The 23,244-nt window shown below is 37.4% G+C and overlaps 2 long non-coding RNA genes across 2 annotated transcripts; both read right to left on the bottom strand.

The window, feature by feature from the left end:
- Positions 1-3,225: 3,225 nt before the first annotated feature.
- LOC139714392 (uncharacterized) lies at positions 3,226-11,662 on the bottom strand. The gene is made up of 5 exons (XR_011709694.1): positions 11,418-11,662; positions 9,344-9,565; positions 7,542-7,607; positions 7,290-7,355; positions 3,226-3,265 (listed from the first exon to the last, which is right to left on the bottom strand). It is a non-coding gene; the product is annotated as an uncharacterized lncRNA (long non-coding RNA).
- Positions 11,663-13,132: 1,470 nt separating this feature from the next.
- Positions 13,133-21,053, bottom strand: LOC139714394 (uncharacterized). The gene is made up of 4 exons (XR_011709695.1): positions 20,868-21,053; positions 19,593-19,914; positions 16,734-16,952; positions 13,133-13,296 (listed from the first exon to the last, which is right to left on the bottom strand). It is a non-coding gene; the product is annotated as an uncharacterized lncRNA (long non-coding RNA).
- Positions 21,054-23,244: the final 2,191 nt, after the last annotated feature.

Genomic DNA, 23,244 nt, shown 5'->3' with positions numbered 1-23,244 from the left:
AGTGCCAGAAACTTATAAGTTACTCGCAATTACAGTAGGGAACACCGCTTGATAGCCAATCACCATATGAAATGAAAGCTACATGTGACAGGAATAGAATGACGATAAACGCTTTCATCGCACTGTGGCATTTGGTGATTAAACTAAATCGATCGTTTTTGGCGGCTTTGTGGGTTTGAGCAGAATATGCGAAGTCGACTTTGTCAGGCGTCATAAAGAGTTAATGAAGACGCAGGATTGATAGGAAATGTTTGTGATCATATCATAAGAGGACAGATTTCTTCAAATACTGATATCATAAATGTATAACAGGTATAACAGGTTTCACTTGTGAAACGTACCCTGAACCAGCAACGACTGCATGCACTGATGGGTCCTCTCGAATTTAAAAGTGATCTTTCCGTGCTGCCTCAGAAGATTATCTGGATTTAGTTTCTCAACTATTTTTCACGCATTCATTTCTGAGGTTGTAACATTCATGTAGAGTTCTTCTTCCGATTCCTGCTCAAAGTTAACAGGGTCTCCAGTTTTGTCAACCTTGCTATACAGCGCGTTACACGCTTGTAGAGCTGCCGGAGATTTTCCAATTGTTTTATTTACTGTTGCGTAGAGATCATCACAAGTTTGGGGTTTAGGTGACAGAAAATCTGGTTTCAAGGTGTCCTTGTCTTTGCGGAGCCTGCCATCTTTTCTCAATCCAGGGTGTACAGCAGCAGCTGAATTCGTTTTAGGTTTAAGCGAACTGAATTCGCAGGATTCGAAACTGTTAGAGAGCTCTGCCTCCCTGCTCGTTTCGTTGTCGTACTGTTCTTCAGGATTAAGCTGATAGTACAACTCATTTTCAGAAGACACAAATGGAGGGGAACCAATAGTTGAAGGGGGCAGATTATCATTTTTGTCGGATGGTGAACCGGAAGCTAACGAAGGAGTGTAAATGTGACCCTCTACTCTATTGCTCTGTAATACACAATGGGTGTGATCGTACTCATTATCTCCACGAAAAGGCTCATTATACATGCTGGATCTGCCATGTATTCGAGTGCCAACACAATTTGACTGCTGGCCAAAGTTCAGAGAATTGTAACAGCTATCATCAAACAAGCAAACTGCCCTTGCAGTAATATCAGTAATTTCCCTTTTCTTATCGTTTTTACAAAGATTTAAATCCTCGTATACACAGTCTTCATAGCCATCCAATGTTTGATCCACTGATATTTCTTGAAGACCATCGTATTCGCGGCAGGACGATGTGTTCATTGCAGCAGTTTTAACGTTGTTCTCTACAGGAACTGCACACAGTGAGATTTGTTCTACTCTGGTCGATTCGACTATACCCTTTCCTACCTCTGCAGCGTTTTGGTAAATGTCACACGAGTTCTCCTGAGCTGTGAGCTCACTAAAGCTATGGAGCACATGCTCATGCAAAGGACGACCCACTGTGCCGGCGTTACTACTGCCAAAAGCCAATGAATCAACATGTTCTGTTCTGCTCGCAGGTTGACTTGAAGAATTTGTAGACAGTTCCGGCAATTGCCTGCTAATTCTGGTACCATTTGACTGATTATCAGGTTGCGTTGTTCCTCTTCTAGTGAAAGTACAAGAAAATAAGGAGATAATTCACATAAAAAAACAGACAGATATCACAAACTTTTGGAAAGGCTGCTGAGTTCACAAGAATAAAATCATTAGCATTTACAGTAGTTGTAAAAATCAAAATGAATCCACTTAGTAAAATACCTAAAGTGACATCTTTGTCTTGATAGAAAGCAAAATCAAAGAGTTCATAAATAAATATTACCCTCTCATCTTGTTTTCTCTTGTGCTTATTCAGGTACTATGTTCAAGAAGATCAGTAGTCGGTGTTTCCAGACAGTTGAAACACAATAATGGAAATACAAACACACACATTTTGAAATTCATGTCTTAAATACCCTCTACTTGTCTACGCCTATACGCGTGTATCGGGGGCAGGCTTCGAAAGAATTAATTCTCTCTCTCTCTCTCTCTCTTTCTCTCTCTCTTTCTCTCTCTCTCTCTGTCATGTGTGTGTCTCTAAGATTATTTCCTCCATTGGCAACACTGTCATGTAGTTACGTGACAGACTGTACAAAAAACTTGCGAGGACCGTTAAAAGAAATCGGCAACACATTTGCCATGTTGACATAGAATACATATTTTACAAATGCGTGTGTGATTGCAAAGAGTCTTATGGTCAGATTACACAAAATGTTGATGTAGACATTGCAGTCAAGTATAAAGTCCCCCCCCCCCCCAAAAAAAAAAAAAAACATTCTGACCATGCACAATACACGATGGAACGTCAGCTTTTGAGAAAAGCCATAGCAAAAACAGTTCTACGCCTGCCAATACACACACACACACACACACACACACACACACACACACACCATAATACATTTTTCATAAATCATTTGTGACCGCGCACCTCAAAACGAACATAAAGTCGCACACACTGATTTTGCGTGAGGACTGAAAATAAGTGAAATGGGTCAACCTAGCCAAACTTGACTTTTTCATATTTTCTGAAAGAGCGGGTCTTCTTTTACATTATGCTAAAATTTGGTATCATAAAACGGGCAGGAAAGTGTGTTTTTTTAGCAGTTTATCTCGAACATTTTTGGTAGAATAGTGTGATTAGGTGTGTCTTTAGAATCCCTTTTTCATTTCTGAAAAACCTTGTCCACACTCTTCACTTTCAACTCTAATAACTTTTGAAAAGATAGGGCTACTGCTTTGAAAGTTGGCATTAATTATGGACAGAATGTGTTAATGAGGCATGCTTAATTTCAGTTTAATCTGATAATCCCTTCATTGTTGTTACTCTGGTGGTTTACTTCCTGTCTTTTGTCCCATTCATTGCACAGCCAGTACGGCTTGGTAAAGATTAAGCGCTTGAATAGACACTGTACTTCAGAGCCTCTTTTCTCAGTTCACACTTTTCCTGAGTTTGTGCTTTCTTTCCAATATTTAGGTAGGTTAGGAGAGTCCATTTGATTTGAGTTATACATCATTTTAAAGCTTAAAGTCTGCTCTTTCAGAATATGGTCTTAACTAAAAATTCATGTCTGGCGACTTTTTGTTTGTTTTGAGGTGCAGTGTCACATTTTGTCCCGCAAGACTTAGTTAAAGGCTCACTTTTTCTGTTGATGATTGCACCAAACCAGGACCGATATGAGGAGCAGTATGAAAACAACACACAAGATGGTGCTCAATGTGTACGTCAATGCAATATTCGTCCCCGGATCTGTAAAAAATTAAACAAGAATTCGTTCATTTAATTTATGGTAGTTCACTCTAATTGTTAATACTTGCATTGCAACACTGGGTAGAAAGCTGAACACAATTAAACCTTTACGTAGTATTATGCATATACAGTATATTTATGTACATAATGTATATATGATATATATATATATATATATATATATATATATATATATATATATATATATAGATAAGTAACAAAGCTGCAACAAAGTTCATGCTGTATTCACCAACGGTTTATTTCTTCACACAAATTTTCGGGCGTCTCGCCGCCCTTTCTCAAGTGTTGATACTGAGAGAACAATCAGTATCAACACTTGAGAAAGGGCGGCGAGACGCCCGAAAATTTGTGTGAAGAAATAAACCGTTGGTGAATACAGCATGAACTTTGTTGCAGCTTTGTTACTTATCTTTTTATCTTGCCAACACGTGGACTACCTTATCAACATATATATATATATATATATATATATATATATATATATATATATATTTATATATATTTGACCCTGCACCTCAAAACACACAAAAAGTCGCCAGACATGAATCTTTAGTTAAGACCATATTCTGAAAGAGCAGACTTTAAGCTTTAAAATGATGTATAACCCAAATCAAATGGACTCTCCTAACCTATCTAAATATTGGAAAGAAACACAAACTCAGGAAAAGTGTGAACTGAGAAAGGAGGCTCTGAAGTACAGCGTGTATTTTAGCGCTTAATCTTTACCAAACCGTGCTGGCTGTGCGATGAATGGGACAAAAAACAGGAAGTTAACCACCAGAGTAACAACAATGAAGGGATTATCAAATTAAACTGAAATTAGGCGTGCCTCATTAACACATTCTGTCCATAATCTATGCCAAATTTCAAAGCAGTAGCACTATCTCTTCAAAAGTTATTAGAGTTGAAAGTGAAGAGTGTGGACAAGGTTTTTCAGAAATGAAAAAGGGATTCTAAAGACACACCTATATAGTCACACTATTCTACCAAAAATGTTCGAGATAAACTGCTAAAAAACATACTTTCCTGCCCGATTTATGATACCAAATTTTAGCATACTGTAAAAGAAGACCCGCTCTTTCAGAAAATATGAAAAAGTCAAGTTCGCCTAGGTTGACCCATTTCACTTATTTTCAGTCCTCACGCAAAATCAGTGTGTGCGACTTTATGTTCGTTTTGAGGTGCACGGTCACATATATATATATATATATATATGACCGAGCATCAAAAACGAACAAAGAGTCGCACCCCTTCATTTTACGTGAGGAAAAAAAAAAGCCGAAATGGGTCAACCTAGTCAGTCTTGAGGTTTTCATATTTTCTGAAAGAGCTATCCTTCTTCTACATTATCCTTATGTTTGGGCTCATAACATGATTGAAAGAGTGTGTTTTGAGCAGTTTTTCTTCAACCCTGTTTTAGGGAGATCAGAATGATCAGGTATGTCTTAGAGGGCTCTTCCATTTCTTGAAATCCTTTGCAAACTATTCACTTTCAAGTCTGATAGTTTTTGGAAGGATAATGCTACTGCTTTGAAAGTTGGCATAAATCATTGACAGAATGTGTTAGTAGAACATGCTCAATTTTAGCTAAATCCGATAGATTACTCTATAGTTGTTGCTCCAGTTGTTTACATCCCGTATTTTGTCCCTTTCATCACACAGGTAGGACGGATTGGTAAAGATTCAGCGCTTGAATAGACCCCGTGATCCATGTCTGAGGACTTTTGTTGGTTTTGTGATGCAGGGTCACATATGACCCTGCATCGCAAAACCAACAGAAAGTCGCCATATATAATTATATTTAACCTTCAAACAACCATTTCAAAGAGGCTATCGTCCGGATCGGTTTACACTCTATTACAACTTGGTCTACAGCCAGTTGGTCTAATAGACTGTTTAATATCAGTTGGTCTAATATATACCAGTTGGTCTTGTCATCATTTCGTCCAATTACTGTTTGGTCTAATTGCTATTTGTTGTTTGATATCAGTTGGTTAAATATGAATTCAAAACTCGTCTTTTAACCCTATAAAGCCCAAGGGGGGGGGGGGCACATTGTGCCCCCTACCAGATTTTCATTCGCCACTCCTTCACCCTTAATCCAGTTTTAACAAATTTGGTGACTTTTCCAAGAATCTTATTCCGAACATTTTGATATATAATTTAGCTATATTTGATATTGCTGGTTGCCATGGCAACAATAAAACTGACAACCATGTCAGTCAGATTTTGCATATTTTTCTGTTCCAATTCCAATTAACCATATTGTAATGTATAAAATGGGCGTTTCTTGGCTGAAATTTGCTGAAGGAGCAAAATGTGAAGTAATTATGGCCCTGAAATGTTTTTCCTATTATTTCCTTTGTTTTTCTGTGACAATGCCATAAAACAGTAGCTATAATGGAGATACTTGAAAATAACAGTATTTTCCATAGATTGCCATTTTATTTTGTGTCATTTTGATTCCTCCACCCAAGTTATACCTCTAATATCATTTGTTTATCACATTATCAATCTGCAAACGTAAAATTCCGATATTATTGGAATATGAAATATGATAACTATGCATGTACCTATCCCTAACAATACATCACAGGTCTCATAATGTATTTCTTAATTTTGTTATGAATAGCGCCGCCATGTAGTGACCTTGAGAAATTTCAACCATAAAAAATAATGAGCTTTGACTTGCTGATCATTTGTGGCAAATATGAAAAACATTGGTCTATGATAAGACATACTGGGGATAAAGAAATTATACAGAAAAATCATGTTTTTAGCATATTTCCTATTTATTTCTTTATATTTTGGTAAATAGCGCCCTCTATGTCTCACCATGAATAAAATCAAGTATGCGGTCATGTAGACTATGAGTTGCTCTACCCATGTGCCAAATGAGACGATGAAACATCAAACAATAACATCAAAATAGCTTGGGCTTTATAGGGTTACATGAGAAAAAGAGAAAAAGTACCAACGCACCCTTTCGGCCAAACCGGGGAGGGGGGGGGGGGGCTTTGGACGAAGGGTGGGGTTCCAGTCAACGCGACGCAATCCAACGCTCCCAACGCACCCTTTCGGCAAAACCGGGGGGGGGGGGGGGCTTTGGACGAAGGGTGGTGTTCCCATTAACGCGACGCGCCACCACCCAACCCACCCTTTCGGCACAAGCCCTCTGAAGTATAGGATCTATTCAAACGATTACTCCTTACCAAATCGTGCTAGCTGTGCGATGAATGGGGCAAAAAAAAAATAATAAGTTGATTTTTGAGCATACTTTATTAGCACTTTCTGTCCATCATTAATGCAAACGTTCAAAGCAGTATCATCAACCTTTCAAAAGTTATTAGAGTAGAAAGTGAATAGTGTGTAAAGAATTTTAAAGGATTGTAAAGGGGCCTCTATAGCGTACCTGATCATTCTGCCCTAGAAATAAAGTTGTAGAAATACCGCTGCAAGCACACTTTCCCATTCATTTTTTCATCCAAAACTTAGGAAAAATGTGGATAAAGAACAGTTCTTTTAGAAAAGATGAAAAAGTCGAGATTGACTTGGTTGACCAATTTCACCTTTTTTAAATCCTCACGTAAAATCAGGGGGTGCGACTTCTAGTTCGTATTGTGAGGCATGGTCACAAATGCTCTTGAGAACATACGAGATGACTTTACATGTTCTAAACTTAGAGATTTTTAATCAGAAACATTGACATCATTGCCTGCTAAATGCAATGCAAACAAATTAATGTCGGTTCTTTAAAATGGTGCGTGCTGCTTTGAAATATGGCATACCTCACCATTAAAAGGGAAAGAAAGTCAATTTCCGCAAACACTACCGATGCGAAAAAGGCCACAAAGTGAAAGATACGTGGCTCACTCTTAACTTTTCATAAACACGACAACAAGAGTGATTTGTCACTCTTTGTATCACTCTAGGACTGTTGCAACATAATTGTATTCTATGTAGAAAAGACAACCATATGCATGGTGACACCAGATTTAATCACCTGAAGGAGACACGACGGTTGTTTCTTTCATTGTAGTTGGCCATTGAGAAGCATAGCTGTCCGCAGCTTATGAAAATAAAAGAATGAAAATATGACAGTATAAGTACTAAGATCCCACCTACATCAATATTCAAGTTATCATCATTGTTTTCATTATTTTTACTGCAGATGCTTCATTATCACTTAGCATCCTATTCAGGAACACAGAGTGCAGTGTACATTTTGGCTGGTTTTAAACGTATTACTACTCACCGCTATTACTGTAGTCTATACTATTTCTAGTGCTGGTGCTGGGTGTAACATCTTGAAGTGTATTTTCTGTAAACAAACAAACAAACAAAATACGAATTATGTTTGTAAGAAAAAAAGATCTGTCAATGAATAGCATTTTGTTTGACGGAAAAGTCACATAGATGTGTTGTCTTGCGACGTTTTGTTGGTTTGTGATGCAGGGTCAAATACTTTCACCCGTCCTTCTTCATATTTTTTTCTGTATCCTCTATCTTTTTCATGGGAATTAAGAGCTTCCTTTAACCAAGGAGGTTGAAGAGATGGAGTGACAACAGAGTTATCCCCTTTGATCTATGTTCGCAGCCGCCGCTCAAAAATATTTGAAGCATGTGCCAAACAGGATCAGCCGCGCCGATACGAAGACAATTGACTCGTGTCTCCATCAGAGGCGTTTTCACATCAGCCCGATAAAAATGCAAGCTCGAGATATTTTTCGCGATCGCAAATTAGCGCGCTATTTCATTTCCTATGCACATCAGCCCGAACATTATCAAATAGCGCGCTAGTTCGCATTAATTATCCTGCTATTTCGGAAATTTCCCGAGTCGGACTCGAGAAATTTTTTCGATCAATTAGCGCGCTAATTTGTGTTCACATTATCAAATAGCGTGCTATTTCGAGATCGGGTTAATTTCCCAAGTCAGAAAATAGCGCGCTATTTCGAAACATCGGGCTGATGTGAAAACGCCTATTGCCTAATCACCAGCCACTTTCAAAGGAAGATATGTCTTTGTGATGGTAATTACTTTTCGCTAAGCCTTCTTATAAAAGCAAGGTGGTATAGACACGAGGATACGTGAACAGAAATAGAAGAAAATGCTGAAATGAAGATGAAAATTGCTCGACTGGGCATACGCGGCCACTAATCTGATATATCTATCAATAAAGAATTATACTTGAAGATTAGTACCTGTTAGTTTCATTTGGGGAAATTAAGTCAAAAAGTGATAAAACTAGTTTTCCAGGATGGTACAGTTTTAAACATGTTTACATAATACAGCTCTGATTTACACTTTTGCGCAAATTTCTGAACGGAATTGACTTTTGTTTTACATGCTTTATTATTAAGTCAAATTGTATTTCATTTAATAAATAAATAAGCAAGATAATTATGGTCGACATTATGATAACGTTCAAAATGAATCTTCATATTGCTCAGCAAGACGGCGGCTTGGAATATCGATCATCAAAAGCATAAGTGCACCTGTGGATTTCTTTTGTACATGAATAGAAATCTGACAACTGTTTGAATGATTACAGCCAGTACGAACTCCATGTATAAAACCTCCTTGCTTTAACCAATAGGATATGCAATTGTCCTGCTCGACAAAAAAAAAAAAAGCGTAGGGATTAGAATCGAGTTTCCTCTTGCTGTCGTGGTTGTATGAAGTGAAAAGTTAGCCCTTGTATTGTAACTCAAACTTGACGCAACGTTCGCGGAGATAGGGTTTTCTATCACTTTTTTCTGGTTCGAGAGGTATACCATAATTTGATACATCATGTATCATCTTCAAGATCCAACATTAATTTACTATGGCATTCGTCAGGATACGTTCAGAAAGTTTCTCTTTCAAGAATATGAAACTGATGAAAGCGACGAAATACTCTGTTTATTCAATCATTTACATTCAGATACATCCACAGAGATACGTGTGCTAAATTGCATTGAGGGAGAATGACTTTAAAAGGTGGAGTTTTATGAATATACATGTTGGTATTAAAGAAAGATATTCACGGCATGCTCTTAGGATTTTACAACCCACCGTGAATTTCGTTTTTGATTGCCCGGCAAGATGGGACTGTATCGTTCCAAACAGGAAAGTAGGTCGACTTTCCAGATAGAGATACACACTGCAATGTCTTGTTACCATTGATGACATAACCTTCGCCGCAACTAAGAGTTATTACGGAGCCAAAGTTAGTGGTGTTGGAGTTCCATTGACCATTTGACACATTGCCTGGATGGTTACAGAACCCGACTGACACTGCAGGAAGAAGAAGAAACAAAACGGCTGATCTTCACGTAAACCCCATGAATTATGTTTAAGGGAAAATACCAAGATGAGGAGTTGCAAAATAACTCACTTGTAATCTTTCACGAGTTGTCTGGTTTGCCCTGTTGGTATCGTTCAACGATATCTGAAGAGTTTGTTCGCAAAAAACGATAAGTCCATTTCTGAAGATTTTGAAGTACGGTCTATGTCATAAAGTTCAAAAATTAATAATACCTTTTAACCCTACCTAGGCCGGGGGGGGGGGGGGGGGGCGCCGCGACGTTTCATGACTTTTTTCTTTCGAGTCTCTCACATCTTTTGACACCGAATTTGCGACGCCCGGGCGCGCGGTTCCGAAGTTACGCATAAATATGTACATGCATGTCAGACCAAAAATTGCTCAAAAACGTGAATTCGTGTAAAATTTCAATGCAAACTGTGCTTACAGGCAAATTTCATAAAAGCATGATTATTTGGGGGTTTTATTGATTAAAATCAATGAATAAAATATTTTCTTGTTCGGAGCGATATCACGGACAAATTTCATCGAAAAACAGTGAAAAACATGAAGTCGAAAAAACAAAGATATACATAAGAAATTCAAAAAACAGTAAAATACTTTCTGATATCACAATCTTTTTTACTACATTTGCTAAGGACACTAGAAAGAATATCTGCACACAAAAAATGTGCCTGTTTTGAGCTTTATTTTGCGATTTATACCAAATAGTCTGATTTCATGCATCATTATGCATTAATTAGCATAGTTTAGCATAAATGATAATTTTTTGAAAAATTAACTTCAAGGCATTTTAAATTACATCATAGGCAACGTGTGTGCCAATTTTCGTCACGATCGCGCGGTCGACGGCCGAGATCTGGCGGGGGGCCTGGGAGGCCCCTCACCCCCTCCCCGGCTCTATCAACTACCGAAATAGCCCGGCCTAGTTAAGGTTAAATGATGTATTGGTCACTATATATAAAGGTACATTTTTGAAGTTACGGTCAAAAGAAGCGAAAATGTTCTTATTATTCTCTTCATTTTGCTTGACCTTTAATCGCAAATATCTCCATTTGGCAAATATGGACTTATCAATTTTTGCGAACAAACTCTTCATCTGCTCATCTCTGATTTCGACAATTATTTGGGTAAACGTTTTACTTCTGAGAAAAAAAAACAAACAAACCCGTGAATGATTATGCTAGAAGTTTCTGCAGTCACTATCAATTATGGTTATAGCTCGTTATTCCGAAGGTTCGTTATTTCGAAGGCTCTTTATTCCTAAGATTCGTTATTCCGAAGGTTCATTGTTCCGAATTTCATTTTCGGATTAACCAATCTTCGGAATAACGAACCTTCGGAATAACGCCACAAATTTTCGGATCAACGAACCCTTTTTCATTTTCGGATTAACGAACCTGTAAGTATAGGGAATTTGCGTGTTTCGGATTAACGACCCTTCGGAATAACGAACCTTCAAAATAGCGAACCTTCGGAATAACCAACAACACCCTCAATTATTCGTGCCTATTATTGATTATTGATTTTATTCATATTGATTATTATTGACGTGTTATAAGAGTATTTGCCGCGTTGTTAGTGAGAAGATGTGATTGCTTCATTGGTATTTATAAAGTCACAAATGTGTCCCTTGTATAGCATTTCTTATCTATAGCATTCACGGCAATTGCGAATAATAGCTCTGAAGGTCATAGAACCGATACCAGAGTTATCATTTTGATCCTTCTGTCCACTCATCTTTGCCTTTTAAAACAGTCATGGAATTTGTTCTGAGAACAGTCATGCCGGGATTTTCTTGCTAAGTCACAGTTTTTAACTCACGATTAAATGCTGTAAAGAACACTTGGTCGGAATCAAGTTGTGTCTGGCTGAGACAGGTCCAGTCGTGGGAATATCTTCCGCCAGTAATAAAGTTTTCAAATTCCTCTAATTGCAAACAAACACACGACCTTCGATGTACGACAGCAACGTCTTGGCCTCCGGACACTCGTTGACAGGTAGACATGCATTCGTCTTCAGAATGAACGTGAACTTCATCATTGAGTGAAAAGAGAGACTGGAGTGTTTGTCCGGCACCTTTCTGCAACCAATAAACGCAGGTTCTACATGGACATGATACAACATACAAGCGAGATGATACAACATACAAGCGAGATGATACACTACCAGGAATGAACTATTATGACTATGAATGTTTTCAAACATTACAAGGAGTAGTTATGTAGGGAAACACCAAATTTGCCAAGTCACGTAAACGGACGGAATGTATATTCCAGGGCTTACCGGAAACCGATCAGTTGTACCTCTGAGTATTATGTGGGTCTGAGTCACAGGAAAAGCATGTGTATGATATAAAGGCAGGAAGCAAATCAAGCTAAGCTTTTCTTTTTATTGATAATATCCGTCATACACGTTCATTACGCATTGTGAATGAAGACTATGACCCCGTTTACAGTGCGAGGGTCGGCCGCGGCTCGGCCGCGTCCGAGCCCACCTTCATTTCAGTGTAAACGCGCAAAAGGCCAAATGCGAGGCCAAAATTGGCCGCGCATTTGGCCACGCTCTGGAAGTGGTGGAGCCCGGCCTTTTCTCAGACCCCGTTGACAGTGCGGGGCTGGGCCGAGCCGCGGCCGAGCCCAGCCTCAATTGCGGGGCCGAGCCCCGCAATTTTGTCCGTTTACACTGCCGGGCTCGGCCACGCTTTTAATTCAAACCTTTCATTATTTTGTCGTAGTGGCGCTCTGCTTGTAAACAAACGCAATTTCGTAAAGTCTGGTTTTCAAACCCTTTGCCAACTGGATTCCGTGACGAAGAAGTCGCCGTTCAGGCAAAGGCCTTTGCCGAGGGAAAAATCCTTTGCAGGACAATGCCACCTTAAACTTTACTAGTTTTCGACGTTGATGGGGTTAATATCCTCAATAACGAAATAGTACGGGCAGAGGGTTTGGAAGCCAGACTAAAATTGGTCGCGCATTTGGACCAGTTTGCGTTTACACTGGGAAAAGGCCGGGCTCTGGAGGTGGACGCTGGACGCTGGACGCTCTGGAGGTGGTCTCGGCCGCGGCTCGGCCGCGGCCGAGACCACCTCCAGAGCGTGAGCCGCGGCCAAGCCTCGCACTGTAAACGGGGTCCCAGTGTAAACGCAAACTGGGCCAAATGCGCGGCAATTTTCGTCTGGCTTCCAAACCCTCTGCCTTTACTAAATTTCGGTATTCAGGATATTGACCCCCTCACACACTTTACTGAGCGGAGCAAAAGGGGATCCACTACATCATGTTAATGGCTTGAAAGCTACATTGAAATTGTGCCCAAAATTACAGCTAGAGTCATACTGTAATGCAAACAATATTCATTCTTCATGATAATTCTAAAGTATCAAATTTATCTTTGACTGTATGTAATTCGTAAGGTTTCAATAAACACTTCCAAATACCTCTTTTCTGAGAACCAAAGAATCCGAACTTGAGAGAATGGAAATATCTATCAAACCCGAAAGAGGCATTATAATATGCTAATAATAATTGTGCTTCCAGACATTGATCTAGACACGTCGCTAGATAAGCCGTGTCATAAAACTCCAAACTCTCCCGATATAAACCATAGTGTTCATGCAAATTCTCACCTCGGCATTTCAGTCTAACAACTTGGTTCGAGGGACATCCGATGGTTGTCAATGAGCACTCCTCGAGGAACTTGTCAGCTATCAATTGATATCGAATAGTAATATAAAATTATGTTTCATTCAGGGAGCAAAAAAAACCAAAGAGAAATGTGGATTGAGTGAATACAGCAAAATTAGTCATGTTAGTAGAACACATCGGTAAAAGTTTGAGGAAAATCGGACAACTGATGCAGAAGTTATGAATTTGTAAAGCTTTGGTGTTGGTACCACTGGATGAGGAGACCAGCATAATGAAAGAGTACCGTTATATGCGAAAGCAGGAGGAATAATTTCCATTATAGCCTTAACATATTATGTCAATATCACTTTGATGAAAAGTGTAATTTTCATGAAAGATTAATTTTTGTGGAATTTCACACTTTTCACTTTTAAGAATTAAATCTTTGTTTGTTTACATTTGTTTTGCTTTTCGTACAACCTGCAAATGAATGTACGCTGTTGTGAAGACTAAACAGAACATAACAAAACTACAAAAAAAGAAAGAAAACAAAAATACAAGTTCAAGTGATACTACAGCATAATAATCATCCATCTCCCAGGATTGTGCTTTCAAAATGTAGATTTTGCAATACTGAATAAAATGTAGTGGGAAAAAGATGTATGATAGAGCTGACACGCGCAGTTGTATTTCTTATATAAGTATTGCAAAATTTGAAATTAGTCCTACGAAATTTGGTTGACATTGGTTCAATTACCGACATGCCATGTACACGAATGTTCTGTTCATCACAATAAGAATATGAAGAACTGAACTGCATGTAACTAGTTCTCGAAATATCAAATGTTTATTTTCTACACTTCAGTTGTTTATTGCTTTTGAATAGTTCAGAATTTGATATATTCGTATAGGAATATCCGAATTTCTCTGAAAAGAAAAAATAGGATATTTGCATCAATCCCGAAAGGTACGAAATGTTATTATGGGGCCAAACTAACCATATTATTTACATAAGCAAAGATGAATTAACACCTTACCAAGATGGAGCATTGATGGAGACAGATCATTTTCAGTCGTTGTGACTACAGTTTTAATTAAATATAGTTAGAGTAGTTTATCTTAAAGCGGGGTTCCCACTATCGTACGATCTATTGCGAACGTCACGATTGGACATTCGTAACTGATCGTAGAAGTTTCGTTGAACTCGTCTGAACTTTCACGTTTGGATACAAGGTTATGCGAGCCAATACGTGTTGCTTCGCTTGGATGCGATATGGTCACGATTGGTCTACTTCAAGCAATACGATCTGTCACAATCTGGTCTTCAGTTCAAATACGATCCGATAGGATTGTCCCGATTGAGTCCATGATTTGTTCCAATCTACCACTATCATTACGATCGGGATCCCCGATTTGGTGCGTGCAGCTACGTTCTGATACATTCCAATACGAATACCGCGAACCAATGCGGGCTGTTGAGATAAGATACGATATTTTTCACGATCGGGATCAAAAGTGACCCCCATTTAAGGTGAGATTGGACCCGAATGGGAATATTATAGTCCGGCTGACGATGGATTTCATTGTTTCCTCTACTTCTGCAGAGTGATTAAGTTTACTATCCACAACCATTGCTGATTGCAAGGGTTGACAGGTTGAGAATGATGAGAACGTGACCTTTGCAGTACTGCGAATGACGATTACATTATCATCAGATAGAAAGCATCACCTAGGCCAGCCACAACCCCTCCTCTAATTTAACCTAAAGAAATTATTAGAATATTGAATTAACGTGCTCATCCCCCCCCCCAAAAAAAAAGCAAACAAACGAACAAACAAACGAATACACAAGATCAGATCATTGCCCCATCTTCTAAGGAAAAGAGGATCAAGACAAATGTTTTCACCTTTCTTTGAAATACATGAAGAAAATATGATGAAATTGATGCTAAAAAAAGAGGATAGGCTCTTTTTGAATGCTAGCATTTTATGTGTTATACGCTCAATATAAGAAAGTTGGCCGAACTGATTGCAATTGCTTGTGTGTTTGATTTCATATTCGCATAGTATGTATCATAGGCATTTTTATTTCAAAATGTCGTTATCTCATGTGGTATTGAAAGTTTGGTTTGTTTGGCTTGATTTATTGTTTTATTCAACAACGTATAAGAAAACCGACATACACACACAACAGAAATGAAACTCCCCTAAAATAATGTCACTTTTTAACAAAAAAAAAAAGTCTTCAGCAAAATTATTCGCAGGGGTATTGCTACACTTATTGACTAACTTCTATATGAAAAATAATGACAGTGGTCTTTACACAAGTGACCTTACATCCACGAAAATGGTCACTTTTCAAAAGTCACAAAAGTTACTTTGTGGGGTATTTGGAACATTATGCTTCTGGTGGATGTTTCAGTGGTGTTGCTTTTTTTACATTTAATTGTGCTACCCCTCCCTTATTCAACCTCGCGGAATACAAAATATATACGATTTGCGAGTAAAAGAGTAAAAAGTCGATCCCGATCAACACGATTAAGAAGCACGATTAGATAAGGCTTGCTGCGTTTTGATACGATCCAAGACAATCTGATGCGATGATCACGATCAAAAATCAATTGTGTTAATCGTAGAAAAATTTTGGACGGTTCAAAAATTGTCTACGATTAACGCGGTGGCCATGATTGACCTCAAGATATGATACAATCTAATACGATCTGATAAGATCACCACGATCACTTCACGATTAAGACCACGATATCAATCGTGGCGCTAATCGTGATAGTGGGAACCCCGCTTTAAATAATGAACAAAAATCGTAAAGAAAGAATCCATTGAGTTAAGGATTCAAATTGTGATATTTGTTTTTCATTTGTAAAAACGTCAGTGTTTTAACGGTATTACAGTTTGATAATATGAGGAATCACATGTATTACTAGCAATATTCGACGGATATTTCTTACGAGAGTGGGATACATCAAATTTGAATCGACGCAAGTTAGCTGAAGTGAATTCGGGGCGTCACAGAAATACATGAAATACAACGGAATTCTTTAATTGCACGATAATGCTTCAAACATCGATGTCCATTATATATTACGCAAGTTGGGGATTTGGACTTTTTGGGAATGGATTGCTTTGTTTGGACAAAAGCAAAATGCAAGAATGATAAAGAACTGCAGTATCTGCTTCAATTTATAGTGTCCTGGCACAAAGACGCCAACACTCTGCAAAGATCATAATAGAAATGAAGGTGTTTCTTCTTGTCTGTTTAATTGTACTCGTGAACTGCTTGGAAAATGGTTAGTTAAAAAAAAATCTTTAATTCCATAAATCTGCATTCTAGAGCTAGCTAGCTCTGAGGACCGATCCGAAGGAGGGCTGCCATTTTTTTTTCACTGCAAACTAATGACAAAAAAAAACTTTAATGAAACAAAACAAATAAAGCACAACATGTCGGTCGTAGCAAAGTCTGGGTCATACATGTAAGTCAATAATGTTTATATGTACTCACCTTCACCACATCGTAACTGAATAAACCCGTTTATTGTCACAGTGCCGGGCAATGTCTGATTCAAGTATTCCTCCACGGTTGGAAAGCCGAGACTTCCGCAAACCAAATCAGCGGCTCTATCATCAAATCCCTCAGGGCACACATATAATGTGTTTGTTTCAAAGACCACAAACCCGTCATGCGGCGAACGTCCATTAACCAGTTTCACTGATGAATTTTCTTGATGAGGAAGAAACCAATTAGCTATTGTGGCAAATAATATAGTTTTACATATATGTGATTTATGTATTATTTCCCTATGTTCATGTGTGATTTGACGAATAAGCTTTTTAATAGTCAAAACAATTTTCCACCTCAATCCCGTCACCCTTTAACAGGTTTTTAACTGCCACATTAGCTTTAGACTTGACACACTTAGTTACAACACTCTACAATGCATTTATAAAGGCGTCAAACCACTGATTGATTTGTAGTTTTATACACAGTTCACTTTATAAATCAAGAGAAGGACAGTGAATAAAAGCCGGCTTCTTTGGAATAAGCATGGGTGACATTTAGAGTGTTTTAAGGGCTCTTCATACTTTAATACCTCAAGCTTATGCTCTGTTCTCAAAGGCACGTTATTGGAATAACTCCAACATCAGGCCGCGGGACTTTTATTTTATTTTTTGTTTATTTTTTTTTTAGGTTTGTGCATTGTATTGCATTAGAGAATCAATTGCAAACCAAATTGCCACTGATTGACAAGTTGCCCTACATCGACGTAAATAAGCACTGCATTGATCAGTGTTTAAGAAATAGCCATGATAAGAAGGATTAGAACCAACACTCGGGGGTCTAGGTGGTCTAGTGGAGATGACACCTCTCCGGAGATCAGGAGGTCATAGGTTCGAATCCTGCTCGAGTTTATACGCCAATTTTTTTTTTCTTTAATCACGGCTACACTAAAACACTGATCAATTCAGTGCTTATTTACGTCGTTGTAGGGCAATTTTCAATCAGTTGCAATGAAAACATTTCGAGGAAAAGAATTTGATTCGATTTATTCATTTATTGGTTTCTGTATTAACATTGTACATGAGCATACATGTACATGTATATTAATATACATACGTTGATGAAGCCATACATATACATAAATATCAGTTCTTAACAAAATATTTTTTTTCTTCATTGCCTTTACGTGAATTTCATGAATTTGACTGGAAACCAAATGTTTCTGACAGCATGACAGATTTTCTGCCTGGGGGTTACCAAAAAAAGCCGGCAGAATGATATTGTGTGTGCATGTGTGTGTTTGTGTGTGTGTGTGTGTGTGTGTGTGTGTGTGTGTGCATTTGTGACCGTGCATCTAAAACCAACAAAATGTTGCAAGCACTGATTTTGTGTGAGGACTGAATGGGTCAACCCAGCTTATTTTGACATGCTTGAGTTTTTCATATTTTCTGAAAGAGCAAAACTTCTTCTTCAGTATGCTAAAGCTTAATATATAAAAAAGAACGACTAGGAAATTATGTTTTGACCAGTTTTTCTCGAACATTTTTTGTTGTTGGTAGAATAGTGTAATTAGGTGTCTCTTAATAGAGTCTTTTTTTTCTTTTTTTAAAAACCCTATAAATGCTCTTCGCTTTCAACTGTAAAAACCTGAAAAAAAGATTATACTGCTGCATTAAAGTTGACATTAATCCTAGACAGAATGTGTTAATAAATCATGCTTAATTTCAGCTTAATCTGATAATCACTTCATTGCTGTCGTTCCGGAGGTTTATATCCTAGTTTTTTTTTTTTCTCGATTTCATCACACAGCTAGCACGGCTTGGTAGAGATTAAGCGCTTGAATAGACCCTGTACTTCAGAGCCTCTTTTCTCAGTTAACACTTTTCCCAAGTGTGTGTTTTCTTTCCAATATTTAGATAAGTTAGGAGAGTCTATTTGAGTTGAGTTTTACATCACTTCAAAGATTAGGGTCTGTTCTTTCAGGATCTGCTCTAAACTAAAAAAAAAAAAAAAACATATCTTGCAACTTTTTGCTAGTTTTGCATGAACAGGTGAACTTAATTTTCGCTTAACTTTCACTTTCACTTCAATATGGAAAAAAAACTGTCCATATATGTTTTTTCTCAGCATTCAAATGGTAAGACTTGTCAACGGTTAGCAGTTTAGTGAATCATGCAAAATATTATATTCAAAGGCTGTTGATCGCTTTTCTACTTTTAGTGCAAATTTTGAATATTACTCTTTCTTTGTGTTAATACATTTATACAAAAAATCGACCTGGAATGTAATGACAATTTAGGAAACTGTGAGAAATAGAAATAACATAAGTCTATATTAATGTGACCATTAATTTTTGTAATGTCGCTATGAAGAATAATGAAACCTTCTGACTGTTCCACGAACTTTTAACGAAGATGAAAGCCCACCTGTTAATACACTTACCTTCCAAATTTCTCCTTTGTTTTTAAAAACAGCAATTCTACAGGCTAGATTTTCCGCCGAAATTCGATGACAATGTTGGTCAAAAATCACAAACGTAAAGATGACATTGATGCAGTACTCTTAATTCAAGACAACGTAACTGTGTATCGGGTAAGTCTATAATGATATAACGTTATGGACTTTTTTATCTTTTTTTTAACTATATCTATTTGGGTCTTTTTCAAGTCTTTATCTAAAAAAGCAAGGCATACTTTAAGAATCTCTAATCTTCATAAGGTAAAATAAACAATTGGATCTTACGATTTCATTATCTAAATTGTCCTTTGAAAATTTTGTTGTCAAATCTTCATGCATACTGTCACGAAAGAAAGAAAGTTGGTACGGCTTATCCATGGTAATACTGAAGGCATAACCACTTACCCTCGTAACATTTCACGCTCATTTTGAACTTCACTGGGTCGACATATATATGTTATCCGTAGCTCTACTTGATGGGTCAGGGATAATGTGAGGGATTTGCCATGGATGGATTTGGATTTTATGATCACACTCAGAAACGATTTGTTCGCTACTTCGTCCAGAACTTCAAATCCAATCACTGTGTGGTTGACAAACATAATTTCAGACCGTATTCGATGTCCACGAGGTGCCTGGAAAACCCAGCTATCGTCGTTGGTGAGGCAATCTACATCACACAGTATCTCTGGCTGTAGTGGCGTCCCCGAACAGTTAAGAAAGAAGTCTGGAAGGAATTTGAGACACGAAGAAGTGTATTTATAACTATTATTATTATTATTATTATTATTATTATTATTATCATCATTATTATTATTATTAAGCGAGTTATGTTTGAATGAATAAAAAACAGCAAGGGACATTAAATGATATTCGATCCTTGGAAATGTCGCTACCCTGTCAACATGACAGAAATAAAAATCACAATTTTCTCACACTAGTTTCTTTCTAAATACTTTGCAGTAAAGCCATTGTCTAATAATGGAGCATAAGGACTCTTAACTATCTCAGTAGCACGTTATCTAAATGGATTAATTCTTCTACGTCCAGGTAACATGCAGACGACCAACATATCAGTCAACTCTAATGTCTTATGTTATACGAAAACGTGCGGAAAAGAAACGTTGGGAACAAAGAGGATAATAGACATAAAAAAATGCTCAATTTTTTTGATAAGTAGTTTTTCCTCAGCTTCCTATCCCTACTGTATTACAAAAAAGTGTTTTAAAATACCGTAAGGAGACTTACAAAGTAGACGTAGCTTTGATATTTGACACGTTTGACATCTTTATAAATGAAATGATCCTACCGAGTTTGGGCTTATTGCAACTGAATTTAACCCCATAGGGTTGCTGACATAACGCTTAAGGGACTTTTGTCTAACGCGCAAATGAATCAGAGCACGCCTGTCTGCAAGACCCATAACATCAAAAGTGTAGGGTTCTTTTTTTTCTAAGTTGAATTGCTGTAGGGCGGAAGTGGCCTGGGAATATCAAATTTGAAATTCGTAATTGTTTGTTTCTTTGTTTCTTTCTTTGCTTTTACAATGACGGTCTAAATTTTTGTAAATAAAATCAAATGATATTATCTTTGAATTCTGCTCACTCCTTTACAAAAGAAAAACTACCTGACAATATAATGGAGTAGTAGACAAAAGAAAAAAGAAAAAAAAGTACTTACAAGTCTTGTGAGCTTCCTTGGTAGAAAGTGTGGGGAGCGAATTGGGAAGAACGACACCAACACACAACCAGGCTAAAAAAGTTATCCGTTTCTCCATCGTGAAAACCCAAATGTTAGTCAGAAATTGGTCGAACACTGACTTATAATTGGCAAAGCCACGACACAAAATTCTATTCAAGCTAGGGCTTCTACAGGAAAAAAAAAATAGCTACTTGGTAAGCTGTACAGAAATGAGCAAGCTCACTATTGCTGACTATGCCCATGTTAAATAGGTTTACGAGAGAGTATACTTGCGCGCATTGAAAGTGCGCACCATATTATGTTCTGGTCACTCCCAGCTGGGACCAACGAGTCAATCCGTCAAGTCAATCTGAACGTGTGTCCTAGTAGAATTGCATTGTAATATGTCGCTGCATTGTCAAGGGTTTCAAGAAAGCTTTGTCATAGGACCATTAATAACCACTTGAGAATGACAACTTTCTCCGATCCGTGGGTACAGATTACCCGTGGATATGATAAATCGCTGTGTTGGTTTTGTTTGTTTTCATAACATCCATTCGCATGGCCGTTAAAGGAAGCTGAAAGCTGATGCATGTCCTGAAGTGACGGGGAAGTATTTCACCACATCATCATTTGAGATAGCAGACTTCTTGCCTTGATGCTGTTTTGTGTAGACTTTCTGTTAATCAGATACAAATCAATACAAAGGATAAGAAATGCTTCCGCAAGGTTTTGTAATAAGAGCAAAGAAGGGCAACCATGTACATCCCATTGTACGATTAGATTTCAGATAAGATACCGGCTCCGGTTTAAGATTTTATCAATCGTGTTCCCTTGTGAAATGAATCCTGGCCCTTCCTTTTATGTACAGAAGTTGTTTTCCCAATATCATTTCAGTATTCCAGACATCTTAAATCTCAATCCAACCTAAACCAATAAACTGTAGATTGATTAGTTTAAAGCAGCATTTAAAGAGATGTATAGTATTGGTAGAGATGAGGATTGGGCTTTTCACTTTTTTGTGAGATAACAAGAAACTACCTACACCATTCTAAGAGGACTTCAAAGTTTATTTAATAGAAGTCGGTTTTGGAATGGCTGAAATATTCCAAAACAAGGTAAAACAAAGCTCTTGTATCAAAAAGTGGGTTCCACCTTTTATTAGGATTGCTCTTTTGGGGTATTTCAGCCATTTCATAACGAATTTTCATGAAATAAACGTTAGCATCCACTTGAAATTGCATGCTCTTTCATATCTTTCCAATCATTTCGGTCAAAAACTGAGAAAAACCTGAAGTTATGTCTCAACAAAAAATACACGACCCCTGAAAACACTTTTTCATTGTGACTAATTGAATCTAAAGTTTCTTCTGCCCTTTTCCCTCTCACCGCGCCTGTAAAATGGATTGTAGGCATGCGCTTTAAAAAAAAAAAGTGGTTCATTGTATCATTACTCCTGAGAACAGCACGACACTTTTGATGAATTATATCACCATTTTTATCGAAAGTATAGACTCTTGATTGTGTAATTTTGCGTGTGGCAATGTGTCAAAAATTTTGACAGACCTTTGGATGTCCGAGATATCTTGATATCTAGAGTAATGCACAGAATTTGCAATCTATACCTTTCCTGTGGAATCTACGTTCCACAGAGAGTTAGAAACTATCTTCAGCTGCTTACTTGTTCATTTATGGAAATATAACAATGAAGTTACTATGCCTGCAATTTGTGTGACTTTACTTTCCTTAATCATGTAAGCGTTATGTAAGTTACCCTATATAACTTTGTATGGATACAAAATTATTTGACTTGACTTGATTAAAACAAACAACAAATAAGGAGGTTGACATGATCATCAGGTTACATTATAGGAGAAATAAGATAAGCTATAAATTGATTCAAATGAAACTGTCTGCTGGAAAATTGGCCTGTTTCATCTTTGCTGATTCTGCGATTCATGTCCATATTGACAATATAAAAGACAAACATCGAATGTGAAATATCAACTCTAGAAGGCTCACTTCCAGGAACCCGCCTTTTTTTATCTAAGTCTCTAAAATTGTATGATACATACATATATATCATATTCTTGATTTTCATAATACACTACATTAACAACAATATACTGTCAAATGAAATCTTTCCTGCAGCTACTCTTGAAATCCATATCTATATGTATATATATATATATATATATATATATATATATATATATACATATATATACATATATATATACATATATATTTTTTTAATGTTAAGAGTTTACTATCAAAAAATGCCTAAATCCATTGTTTAATCATTTGATACTTTTATCAAATACCATGTGCATCAACTGACTGCAGTCCAACTCCAAGAGGTTTCAGGAACCTTATT

This window comes from Diadema antillarum, unplaced genomic scaffold (genome assembly GCF_040938485.1).
Source record: "Diadema antillarum isolate AM-2024a unplaced genomic scaffold, OU_Dant_1.0 seq00002264_RagTag, whole genome shotgun sequence".
NCBI classification, from domain to species: domain Eukaryota; kingdom Metazoa; phylum Echinodermata; class Echinoidea; order Diadematoida; family Diadematidae; genus Diadema; species Diadema antillarum.
The sequence above is the reverse complement of the archived record's forward strand: the minus strand, read 5'-3'. Positions and strand labels throughout refer to the sequence as shown.